Source organism: Clarias gariepinus, chromosome 15 (genome assembly GCF_024256425.1).
Source record: "Clarias gariepinus isolate MV-2021 ecotype Netherlands chromosome 15, CGAR_prim_01v2, whole genome shotgun sequence".
Classification (NCBI taxonomy): Eukaryota; Metazoa; Chordata; class Actinopteri; order Siluriformes; family Clariidae; genus Clarias; species Clarias gariepinus.
In genome coordinates, this window is record NC_071114.1 from 6,381,718 (window position 1) to 6,394,413 (window position 12,696).

Here is a 12,696-nt window from a genome sequence, read left to right on the forward strand (position 1 = left end):
GTATAAACAATCCCCCCCTATTATGACCTAATGAAAGGAGATATCCGTTAATTATTGAATCAGATGCGTCTTTTCTTAATGTTTAATTACAATACTTATCATTTCATCAAAAAAATACAGTATATACTAATTATCTATGCTTTTATACTTGTGCTTGTCTAAAAGTACAACGCCTCACTCCATCTTCAAGCATGATTGTATACATTTTTTTCAGTTCTGCATGTAGACATCACCGAGCGTGCAACAGGTCCACAGACGTAGCAGATTGAGACACAGTTTTTAAATCTGCCGTATTTATTTGCATAGTCAATTAAGGCTTTTAATGGCGTTTTAACTAGATCTCAGGCTGCAGACAGTCCACTGGCTAACTCACTTAGCACACAGCATGGAGTGTCTTCATTTCACTATTATGCATGATTGTCCATATGGCTACCCGCAACTAACCGACTAAAACACCGTCTCTCGTCTCTCTCCCCCTCTTTCTCATGCTGTTGCTGTATGCACCTGTTGTCTGCTCGCTGGAACAGAACCAAAAGGTCAGTCTGTCTATTTTATTTTCTCTCCTCCTCTGTCCTCTGCTCTCTTCTCTCCACTTTTTTTTTTTTTTTTGATTGTTCCTTTTTTTTTTTTTTTTTTTTTTTAAAGCAGAGATGCGCAGACGCGCGCACACACACTCAGACACACACATACAGACGTGACCACTCGTTTGGTGAATCATTCTGTCTCCTGATCTTCCTTTTAGAGAACACTCACTCCTTTTGTCTTACCCAGAGGGTAAGTATGTACCAGTTGCAATTATGAGGAGGACACTGACTAGCTCTCTTGGCTTGTCTTTAAATGTCAAGAGACCAGCTCTGATCTAAATTAAGATTTAAGATCATATATTTTTTTTTTAACTCAAGCTTTTTTTCCCCTCTATGCAAGGCAAGTACATTAGAAACGAACACTTTTTTTATGATCAGGCTACCACTGAATTTCTGAGATGAAGTAACCCCTGACCTTTCAGAATGTATTCAGACTCCTCTGCACTTTTGGCACGTTTTATAGTATAATACGAGGGCGAGTCAAAAATTATCCGTACTCTGGATGTAGAATTTATTTTAATTAATTAAAAAAAAATAATAATACATACTTTTCCTACATTTAAAAAAAAAAAAAAAACCTTGTTTCTACAACGAGCTTTCAAAAAAATGTTTTGCTGCAGCCACGGATGCACTGCTGTCTTCACTTCATCAGAAGTAAATCTGTGTGAAGCTTTTGCAGAGTGTCGACATTGTGGCCAAAAGAGTGCAGACGTGCATCGTCACGCAAGATCATCACACCCTCAGATAGCAACGTTCTCAGCGTTTAATCCCGAAATTTAGGTGTCAGCTCTTCAAAAAGCGTCTTACTGTAACGAGCACTGTTGATTGTCGAAACCCTTAAGAATCGCAGAAAACTCTAAGTGTTGATGAATTTTCCAGCTGATAGTCGGCTTTTAAACTTTTTCTCGGTTGGCAATTGAGGACGTTTCGGTTCCACTCTCTGCCGTTTACTCTCAGACTCGTAGTGACGAATCCGTGTCTCGTCACCAGTAATGATTTTCTTTAAGAAACTTTTACCTTCCGTAGAGGATTGGTCCAAATTTTTTGCTCGCACCTCAGGTACAAATGAACTGATGTCACAGGTTCACACTTGCACAGCGGTGTCTGGGGAGACCGTAGCCTTGAACGGAAAGCTCTGATAAGACAGTTCAACCAACAGAACTTTTAATATAACCAGAGTTCGGATCATTTTTTTTTACTCACTTTCGTAAAATTACATTTTAAATGAATTTAATTTCCTTCAAGCCATCTTCGTGTGATCCCAAACAGTCTTTGTGTTCCTTATCCTTGCTGCGAAAAAAACAGATAAAGCAGCAGTTGACTTATCTTACAAAACAATAATGGATATTTAAATTCAAACCTCAAACCATATTTATACTCCAGATTCTAGACCCTGAGCTCTGGCGCATTCTGTTTCCTTTTGGTCGATTTACATTTTCTCGAGAACTTATCTGGAGTCAACCCTTGACAGTTTATTGGGCATGTTTTAACAATTGCACACAACCACCTAAACCCCTGTGTGTATAAGGTCCCACAATGCACACACTGCATAAACAAACGCCATGATGCCTAAGTATACCTATATGCTATCAGATTTTGTCAAGACGGATCTGGGCGAGGGTTTCAAACCAGTTCCCAGGAGCACAGTGGAGCTCCATCATCGTGAAATGGAAGACTATTGGAACTTCCTAGATCTGGCCATCTGGCCAAAATTAATAACTGGGTTAGAATGCCAGGAAACAAAATACCATATGAAGTCTTCCATGTGAGAATCCTCCTGGATGGACAGTCACTTGAGATTCATCATCAGCCATGTTATGCTGCTATCAGTGGCTTGACCGAGGGCACAACTGGAGAGACAGGTGCCGTAAATAGCAGGCACTTGGAAAATTAGAAAAGGCGCACCGCAAGTGAAGATGATAAGGCCATCTTTTAGGCTAAAATCTATGCAGTAGATCCGCTTGCCTAAAAGTCTATAGATCTAGATCCGTCTGATCTTTTGGCTAATACCAGTCTTAAACTCCTTTGAACTTCGGTGGTGATTTCAGATATTATTCTCTCAGGAGAAGTAGTAGGAATTTACCCAAGACAGGCTAAACTGTAAATGCTGTTCTACCAGTGGAGCCTTCTGAGTGCGCTGAGGGGTCACCTCAGTGGAATTCCCTTTTGATTTTTGTACAGTTTTTACGCCAGATGCCCTTCCTGACACGGCCCTCACACTGCAAGTGCACTGGATTGTAGAGCTTTGGTTTGGTGGATTGTCTAGGGACCTCCAGTGTGGCAGGTGAGGATCCTGTTTTTGTACGACCAGTGCCTTCTGGTTTTATTTTTGAGTTAATGGGTACAATAGAAACAGATAATTCAATCAGTTTATAACACGATACAGCAAATTGTGCCAAAACTAAAGGGGTCTGTCTGATTGCTTTCCAAAGTTGACATTCTCCCACTTCTGGATGTTGGATCTTGAAATAAGCTCGAAAGCTTAAACTTAACGATCTGATGTGCCAAATGAGCTCCTCTCCTGTGTGGCTTGGAAGAATTCCTGCTTTCTTTTGCCACCTTAACCACTAATGCTTTAGAAACTTAAGTCTCCTTCAAATGTTGTAAAATTGTAAATGAATGGTTACGACAGCTTCCTCAGAAAATCTCCGCCTATCTGCAGGCCCGGGTAGATAATTTTCCCATTTTTGCAGTAGATCAAAATCAAAGACCATTATGTCACTGTGATGAGATTTCAAAAAAAAAAAAAAAATCAAATCCCTATCCCTGTTTAAGAAGATGCAGAGAAATTCCTGAAGCGTTCGGTCAGTCTGTGCTAACGACAAAATAGCCAGCTCTATCTTAGCATAATTAGAGATCTTACTTTTCACATTTAATTAGTTTCTGTTTTAAAATTTCTCTCATATTAAATATTAACGACTGTTTAAAAGAACCATCCGGTAGAATTAGTGGGAGAGAGAATAAGAGAGAGAGAGAGAGAGAGGAAGTTGTGTTTCTAATTAAAACCCAATGAAATAAATGCATCGCTGTTTTTCATTTTCCAATAACTAACTCGGCGTGCCCTTACGGATAGACAATGACAGAAGGCTGGGCGGAAGAGAAATTGTGCGAGCAGACGCATTAATTCAAACTGGCAGGGCATGCCTTGTTAGAGAGAGAGAGAGCGAAAGAGAGAGAGAAAAAAAAGTCTGTGTAGCTTGTCTTGAATGGATAGAAGTGTGCCGAGAAACCATCTGTTTACACGAATGCCACTCAGACGGTTATAAAAAGGAGTTTGCGAAGGGATCAGCGAGGGGCACAGTTTGACACGGACAAACAAACGTTAGGACTGGAGCACAACAAGCATTCGCTCCCTCATGCCCACATGCTGATTTAGTCATCAGAAAGCCTCTGTAGCGAGATGCAAGTAGTGGTGGAATACACAGAAGTTAAACTGTCGTCTCGTGTACACGGGCAGTTACAGTAACGAGGTGCACATCAACGCTTTTTTATGCTTTCTGTTCATTTGTACGGCCGCGCCAATGGCTGTGCCAGCGGCGCTTAAAATGTGCCAGACTGTCCTCCAATCTGGGAATGCTCATCTCTGGATCTCTGGCCGTCTGTCACTCTTTTGTCCAAACACTCTGAACTGGGGTATATTTCTTTTTTTCCACCCTCAGCATACATTCTTTATTTGTTTACATACGAGTACCATCATACGCATACAGACATCAAAATGGTTGAAATCCGTTTTACACAAACTGCTACAGCGCTTCGCGTGTCAGCGAGTCACATACTGTACATGCAGACGTTGATGGCTTCCACTTAAGGCGATGTAGTACCTAATTTCCCTCTCCATCAGCACTCTTCAGTAATACAGTATTGATGAGGATCTGATGCCTGCTCTGTTCCACGTCCTTGCGTAGGAGTGATTGATTTTTTTTTTTTATCGTGTGTGTGCAGAAATAAATGAACATTCACTCCAGTATGCCTGAGGAGAATTAAGGTTCACCTTCGAAGATTCTGAAAAGTGCGATGAGTTTGGGGACTTTTTTTTTTTGTTGTCGTCACCAAGTCAAAGCAGAGCGCTTGCGGTTAATAACCGTGGAGTCAGAACAACAGCAGAAGAAAACGCATCGCCATTCCGCCTGCGTACTCGCCAGCAGGGTTAAGTTTCCCAAACCCGAGACGCCCGTCTCCAAATGCGCACTTGTCATACTGCGGTCCTTAAAGCTTCGCTTCCTTACCACAGCTCACCATGTCAAGACATCACATAATGGGACTTAAACCTGGCACTCATTCAGGCGGGGTGTGAAGAGAAAAGCTCCACCTTAAAAAAAAAAAAAAAAAAAAAATCCAATACCGCAGATCACAGGGTAAAAAAAAAAAAAAAAAAAGTCTATTGAAGCTTCCAGGAGCTTGAGCTTAGATCTGCTTAACTTATTTAATATAATTCGGTCCTCTACACATTTCCGAGTTGAAGAATATCACTGAGGATTTTGGATCTTTAGAACTTGGGCTATGACTAAACCCACTTACCCCTGAGCACACGTGGACGACTTACCATTTAGCGGGAAGACGGCGAAGCCCCTTTGAAGGAGTGGGAGGGAAACGATGTCTTAGATTGAGCACGGCGATGACGGGTTTGATGTCGGGCGCACCTTTTAAACACGACTGTTCTAGTCGGTCTGTTAAAATTATTGCGAGCGCAGATGTATTTTGCTGCATTTACATGAAAACTGCATCAAAAATGCATTGCTATTTCTTTTTCTTTTCAACCCTATCGCACTATTTAAATCAATACTGACCGTGGCCCGAGTCTTTGCTGTAAATGCTTGTAGATCACGCATTTGATTGTAAGAGGCCTCATTATTGAGGGCACGAGAGCCTCCTCACCCCTGTTATAGACACTCAGAGATAATGGCCGCTATGAAATTTCTAGCGAGTGGTGACGATTTCCTCCCCCCCACTCCGGAGTTCCACTTAACCATGACATTTAATTTCACCTGGGGATGCGAGGTAATGGAATTGTTTATTAGATGGCGCTACAAAGATGGATTTCCAAAGGGGGCAAGGGTTTAAAGACGCATCCTCCTCCAACAATTCTCCAGGTAGCCTTTAAATTGGATGCTGTTGAATGGCCTTCCTGCTTTTTTATTCCCCTTTGGCTTGGCTGGCTGTGGAGCTGCATCCCAAATGATGCATCAGATCTTGCACTCGTCTAAACCCTGCGCCTCCCCGTCCCCCCACCCCACCTTCAGCCCACCGAGTCGGCCTCAAGGTCATGCACACAAGTGAAAAGAATACAAAGAAAGATGAAGGGAAAAGAGGAGGGGAAAAGAGGAGGGGAAAAAAACATTGCAGAGCAGAATACATAAAAGTGCCTGGGTAATCAGGATCCCGGTCCCTGTAAACCCATTCCGTGGGAGCCAGACAGGATTTTTTTTGCAGATTCACCATGAAGTCATCGTCTGAACTTTACCGTTCACCCAAACTGGGTGTACACTTTCACCTAAACATGCATTCATTCATTCATTTATTATCTATATATTCTCTGTAGAATCACAGTGGGCCCAGATTCTATCCCGGGAAAAGTTAGGGCGCAAGACAGGGGGACCACCCTTGATGAGTGTGTGTGTGTGTACAAGTAATTTACACACTAGATGAGGGCAAAGTAACCAAGGTTTTACAGTATTATAACGTCTACAGAAGGACCAGTTTCTCATACCGTACAGCAAACAGTTGGAGAAAGGCGATTTCTTTCTCTCAGACGTTTTTAAAAAAAATATATTTTATACACAAACATCTCTGCTAACATAATAATCTACACCCCCCCGTACATGGTGTTCCTACAATACATTCAAGGAGCTGATTTTTTATTAATTGTTTTCTTTATCTGACCCAGACAAGATGTCTTCACCTTATCATTCAGTAGCAAAATGCAATCAGTTAGTTTCCATTCCATCCTCGGCCTTGTCTTGCTACGATCCAACAGGCGAGTTTTAAAGCCTCTACAGTCTAAATGGCACAGTTCATACATAGAATTTCCATTACAGGTGCCAATGTGTTACTGTGCCTAGACACTACGTTATTACCGAAGGTTTGTGACAAACATACAAATATGTGGGCGTTCGCGAAAACGCTGCCGCCAAGTTTGAGGTTTTTGACGCTTAGCATGTGAGTTTGATGCTAAGTGGCGCCGTGGTTAAGCGGTTAGCTTTGTGTCCTCGCACCTCCGGGGTCAAGGTTCGAGGTTTGGGTTTAAGGCGGGATTCAGGTTCAAGGTTTGTATGTGTGTGGGGGGAGTTGTTCTCCCAGTGCTTGGTGGGTTTCTCCGGGGTTCTCCGGTTTCCTCCCACAGTCCAAAGACATGCAGATTAGGATAACCGGCCATGGAATGGCACTTTCCCAATTCCCTGGGATAGACTCCAAATGTTTGGCCATATAATGTATTTTACAAAATGTCTGATAAAACAGCACAGTTTTTAATCCATTCATCCATCCGTTTATCCCTTGCCATTGAACAAAAAGGACATTCCATTTCATAGCCGAGGGTTTATTTAGGACAGTGGTTCTCAACCTGCCCTGCACATTTTTTTAAAAATGTTTTCTTAGCTCTGATTTAACTAATCAGCTAATTAACAGCCTTTTCTGAATTAAATTAGGTGTAATAGAGTGGTCCTACAGGCCCTGAGTTGAGAACCAGTGATGTAAAAACAAATAAAAAAAAATCTGCCTCCCCCCTGCCGTTGTCTGTATTATTTTAGATATGAATAAAGAACTTGAACCTTCTGACCAAAGCAGGTGTGGTGGACCATAATAGATTCAGGCACTCTTGGTCTCTGTTTATTTATTTATTTGTTTTTAACTTTTTTTTTTTTCTTTTCTTCTCAGCACTGCAAAAACTCTTACAATGTTAGCAAGTGAAATGTTCTTGAATCTAGGCAAACCTGTCTTTAATTTCTTTAAATAGATTTGCAACAAACCACGTATAAGATCATTAAGCTTATTTCCAGTTGATTGTTACTAAAATAGTAAGCAGAAGTGATTTATTTTTTAATTTAGCCAAATTATTTGCCAGTAGAATGAGACTTTTTTTTTTTTTTTTTGGCTTGATACTGTAGTTGATTAAAAATAACCTTCATAATCTTATATTTGGTTTGTTGTAGAGTTATTTTAAGAAAAGCTGGATATGTTTAAGTGTATTCAAGATTTTTTTTCTCCTGCTAAGATTTGTCTGTTTATTCGTTTTATATATATATATATATATATTTTTTTTATCCAGCTATTCTTCTTTGGTCTTTGCTACTTTTTCCTGAATTCTTTCATAGTGCTTCTCTCTTACTCTCTCTCTTTTCTTTCCTGATCTCTCTATGCTCTTTTCTGCTCTCTGTCTCCTCTTTCTGATATCAAACGTTCCACCTATGGTGCTGTAGATGAAGGTGACACTGAGTGTACAGTAATTGTAGTGTTGCCTGATAGTGTTTTACTAAACTAGGGATCATGTGCTTTAGAATTTGTGCTATTGTACTGTCTGAGTTTGAATTTATAATCTTTACTCCCACGAACATAATGCGATCTCACGGCCTTAATCACGTTATACATCACGTGTGAAAGTATGTCGTCTTTATCTTGCGACCGTACTGAGCATTACTCATGCTCCAGAGCATCACTACGTGTTTTTTTTTTTTTTTTTTTTCTAAATGCCGCTCTGACCGTGAATGTACCTTTTAACGCTGCCGCTACATAATAGATCTTATCATGCTAATTAGATGAGTTAAGACCGATGAACACTTCAGTGCTCGCACCGCATTGTCACAATATCCTCCCATCAAGCAACGTGCACCTAATGGTGGAGAAAGGCACGCTTCATTATCAGCACAATCTACTCACACTCTTCTGCAGCACTCTGCTGTTTTTGTGGTCGTCGTCCCCGCACTCCTCCCCACTCCCCTTTCCCTCTAGTCTTCTGTCTCATGGCACTGCTTTCTTGTCTAGTGGCACAGCTAATTGTGTACAGATGTGTTATTCAGGTCGGACAACTAGGACATGATCCCTCATCCTCGCAACACTGCCTCTCTGAAAAAGAACGCAGGGACTGGAGACCGGGAATAGTGGGAGGCCTAGTTTTTTTTTTTTTTTTTCCCCTTTCCAACACAGAAAAATTCCGATCAGCTTTAACGGTTACACAGTATAGCTTTTATTCTACAGCGTCTTTGTAGAATGAAAGCTAAACATTCAACTAGAATTGGGTATTAACTGATTATAACGCCCCTTTTTTTTTTTTCTTTTTGAAGTCATCGTTTTGGGAGTAAAACCTTTGTTAAAAAAAGTTTTATACTGCGGGGAAAAATCTTTATGAAACATTTAGCGTTAGAGAAATCTTGTCCAAGTGAATTGGAATTTAAAACACTGAGTGTTCCTCTTGAAAAGCGAAAGTTCTCTGCTAAAGCAGCTGTTACAAAGCGGAAGTAATATAAAAATGTAACTAACTAATGGTATTAATACTGTAAATGGTCCTCGCAAAGCAAATTCTTTTTTATTTTTTTATTCTTCTTCCGTACAAATTTTGGCGCATAACTAGTCCTCTACCGCTGACCCATGAAAGTGCGGCTTATTTGGGATTGGGGTGCCATGACTTGTCTTAAAAAATAAAAAATAAAATAAAAAAAAAGGCCCATGACTTAACAATTAGACCAAGTTTGACAGAGTCTAGCGCAGAGGAATGTAAAATGAACCACATTTAAAGAGGCTTGTGTCGGAACATACCCCTCAAGAGGGTACAAGTTGTACTCCTGGGGTTCAACAGGTGCCGAAATTTGCCCCGTTGACGTATAATGGTGAAGTTCCTCCCCCATTGAAACAGGAAGTGTTCCCTGCTATGGTAATTTCAATAGAAACTTTGAATCCAAACCTAACTGTGGATCCCATCGTCATGGTGACAAAGCGATGAAGGCCCAGAGGCTTGGGTTTTGCCACGACAAGCACCACTCACATTTTTCTTCAGAAAATTTACCTCTTTAGCCGTTACACTCATAATCATTCTCTATATCGCTTATCCTGTTCAGGGTTTTAGGAAATCTGGATCACATCCCAGTGGACTCGGGGGGGGGCACAAGGCGGGGTACACCCTGGATGGGGTGCCAATCCAATCGCCCACACAATGGGAATTTTGGAAACGTCAACATTTTTTGGACTGTGGGAGAAGATGAAAACTCCACACGTTCAGACCCTGGGTGGGAATCGAGCCTTCGACCCTTGATGTGCAAGGCCACACCATCAGCGGTTGACAGAAAGCGTATTTTCAAAGCGTCCATCATCCGAGTCGATCACGGTTATTTATAATAATTTGACAAACGCCTTGGTGTGTGTGTGCGTGGGTGTGTTAGTTTGTGGGTGGATGGTTGGGTCGTGCAAGTGTAAGAGAGATTCAATTGTAATATGAACATTTCAGGTGTGAGGAGGTTCATCCCTTCAGATTCTCTTTATTAATCAGCCTGTCAGACACTAACGCCTGGATCAATACGTCCCATCCGAGTGGGCAGGGTTTAAAACACTTCCCGCACATTCTCGACACTCTGTCACCACGCGCCCGGAACGTTCCGCAAGACCACAGCTGCCTCGGGGAGCCGTCACACCGCTGACTGATGGGTAATGAAATCTCTACGAAATCCCCAGTGTACATAGCTGCCATGCCAAAGGATCAGGCTACAGCCACTCGAACGCTTTCTATTTTTTCTACCCTCTCGAAAAGGTCTTGAAGGTTCTTATGAAGGTCCCACTTCTTATAGGAAAGGACGGCATCCAGCATCGGTTCTCTCACCCCGCTGCACGTGTTGCTCAGGTCCAAGTCACGTGCCACAAAAAGAGCACCTAAACCAGCACCGAGTCCCATCCAATTACTACATTTCCTTAGATCTCGCAAAAAGCAGACACCGGCAGGTGTTAATAATGCTGCCTTCTTTTTTTTTTCTCCTTTCCTTTTTTCTTTTTCTTTTTCTTTGTGAAGACAGTGTAGCGGAAAAGAGAAGAGCAGCAGGAGAAAATTAGAGCGAGACACTGAAACGGAAATGTAGAAGCAGGTGGCTGAGGAGTGCAGCAGAGGTGTTTGTCCAACACAGCAGGGATTAGTGTAGTGCGAGATGTGTTGTAGAGACAGCCAGGCTGCAGAATTAGGTCTCGCTCGCGGCAGTACAAATAGAACCTGTTAAACTATTTCGACTCCAGAATGAATAGAAGCTGCCCGAGTTAGGGAGCGACGCTACCTCCGGCTTCATCAGCGACCAAACTCAGACTGGTTTTAAGAAATATCCTAAAAATAAATAAATAAATGGAACAAATTCGAGTCACAACGGTATGATTATGCGCTTTCTTTCAACCATTGTTAGCTGTGTTGTAAAAGCTCAGATACCTCAGATCAATCTAGGTGCATTACAGGGATAAAAGTTTGTGCACCCCATGACTATCACACTAATATGTGAAAACATCATTCCAGGTTTATTCCCCCCTTCTCCGTTAGAATAACCTCAGTTTTCCTGGAAAGCCTTTCCTTAAGGTTGTTTGCTTTATGCTTTATGTGTGTGTCAGGTTTTTTTTTTATTTTATTTTAACCATGTGATTTGGCTTATAGTCACCATAAAACCAATGCACTGAGTTATTTCACAACAGTGGATTCTGACATTGTGACGTGGAACGTCTTTCATCATTTGTGTGTAGAAGAGAAACTTCGTATTTCTGCAAAAGAATTGTTGAAATTTGAAGCTGGTTTGCAGCATATCAAGAATATCAACTACTTTGAGGACATTGGTGTTAAATTATTCTAGTCAGGTTAGGTAGTTTGTAAATTGTGGTGTTTTGTATTTACTTGTATTTATGTATACTTTAAGCTTTTAATATATTATTATTTTTTATATGATATTTTTTATTATATTTTAATATTTAAAATATTTTTAATACTGTGATTTTATTTAATTTTTTGTTTAAAGTATCGGTTTAGACACAGTTCAGATTTATGTAACAGTACCGTTTTAATAGTATCGATTTGACACTGGTATCATATAAAACCCAACTGAGACCCGACCTTAACCTTTCGGCACTTTGCAGCATGTTATGGTGAAAAATTGTTTCCTTCATTGAATCTAATATGAAGAATTCTTCTTATTCGTAATAACGTGACCACCTTTGACAATGCCTGCTGATCTTTATTTGACTAAGATACTTTTAATACTTGTATTAAACCCCAAAACTTGCCTGCCTGCGTGATTTCCCTGCGGCGGCCAATCCGCAGACATTATCCAGCTCCTGAATCCTGTTCCTTCTCTTTTTCCTCTTGTGCTTGTTTTACAATGGGATGAACATGAAGCACTGGTGCTTTTGCAGCTTCTATATGAGACAAGGAGCACTTGCACTGTCTCGACCCGTGTGCTTCGTAGATTTCTCACGGTTAAATGTATGTGCAGGGTTTTTTTTTTTTTTTTCTTTCTCAAACTCTCCCAGAATTAATATGCATCTATCACAGGTACCGCTGGGTTTTGGGTACAATTATCCGGCTGAATTACCTTTTAAAGACTTTAATCTGCTTCGGCTCTTTTGTACAGAGCTGCGCACGTAGCCACGCAAACAACTCGAAGCGCTGCCCTCGCAAATGCACTTCATACGGACAGAAGGACGGACGGACAATGGCGTGTTTTGCTGCCAGAGATGCACCTTCTGTCCAATTTACTCTATAATAAGGACACCTTTACACAAACCACGCATTTTAAACAAACAGGATACGTATTGCCTCGCACACAGCAAACATGCTTTTTCCATGTATTATGTCAGCCGAGATAATAAGAAAAAGCCATTAGGCGCTGTGTAAGCAGGAGCTAAAAGCCTGCTTGGGTTTGTGTCATTAGCAGCAAATATGTGAGCTGGAGAACGAGTGTGTTAAGAAAATGAAGCTTCTATTCAGGGCTCTTTATAAAGCTTTTTTTTTTCCCCCTTAGCTGTACCGCGAGAGCCATGTTCTTTTCTTGCTTTTTTTTATTTTATTTATTTATTTTTTTTATTATTAATCTAATACTTTGGGTCTTATTAGGCTTCTCTTATAATGTCCTTCTCTGCCTAAAGTACCCTTGATATAAAGCTTTAT

At 40.9% G+C, this 12,696-nt stretch overlaps 1 protein-coding gene across 1 annotated transcript in view; it reads left to right on the forward strand.

Annotated features, from left to right (window-relative positions):
* Positions 1 to 12,696, forward strand: part of diaph3 (diaphanous-related formin 3) — a 373,414-nt gene that overhangs the window by 196,944 nt on the left and 163,774 nt on the right. The window lies entirely within an intron of this gene.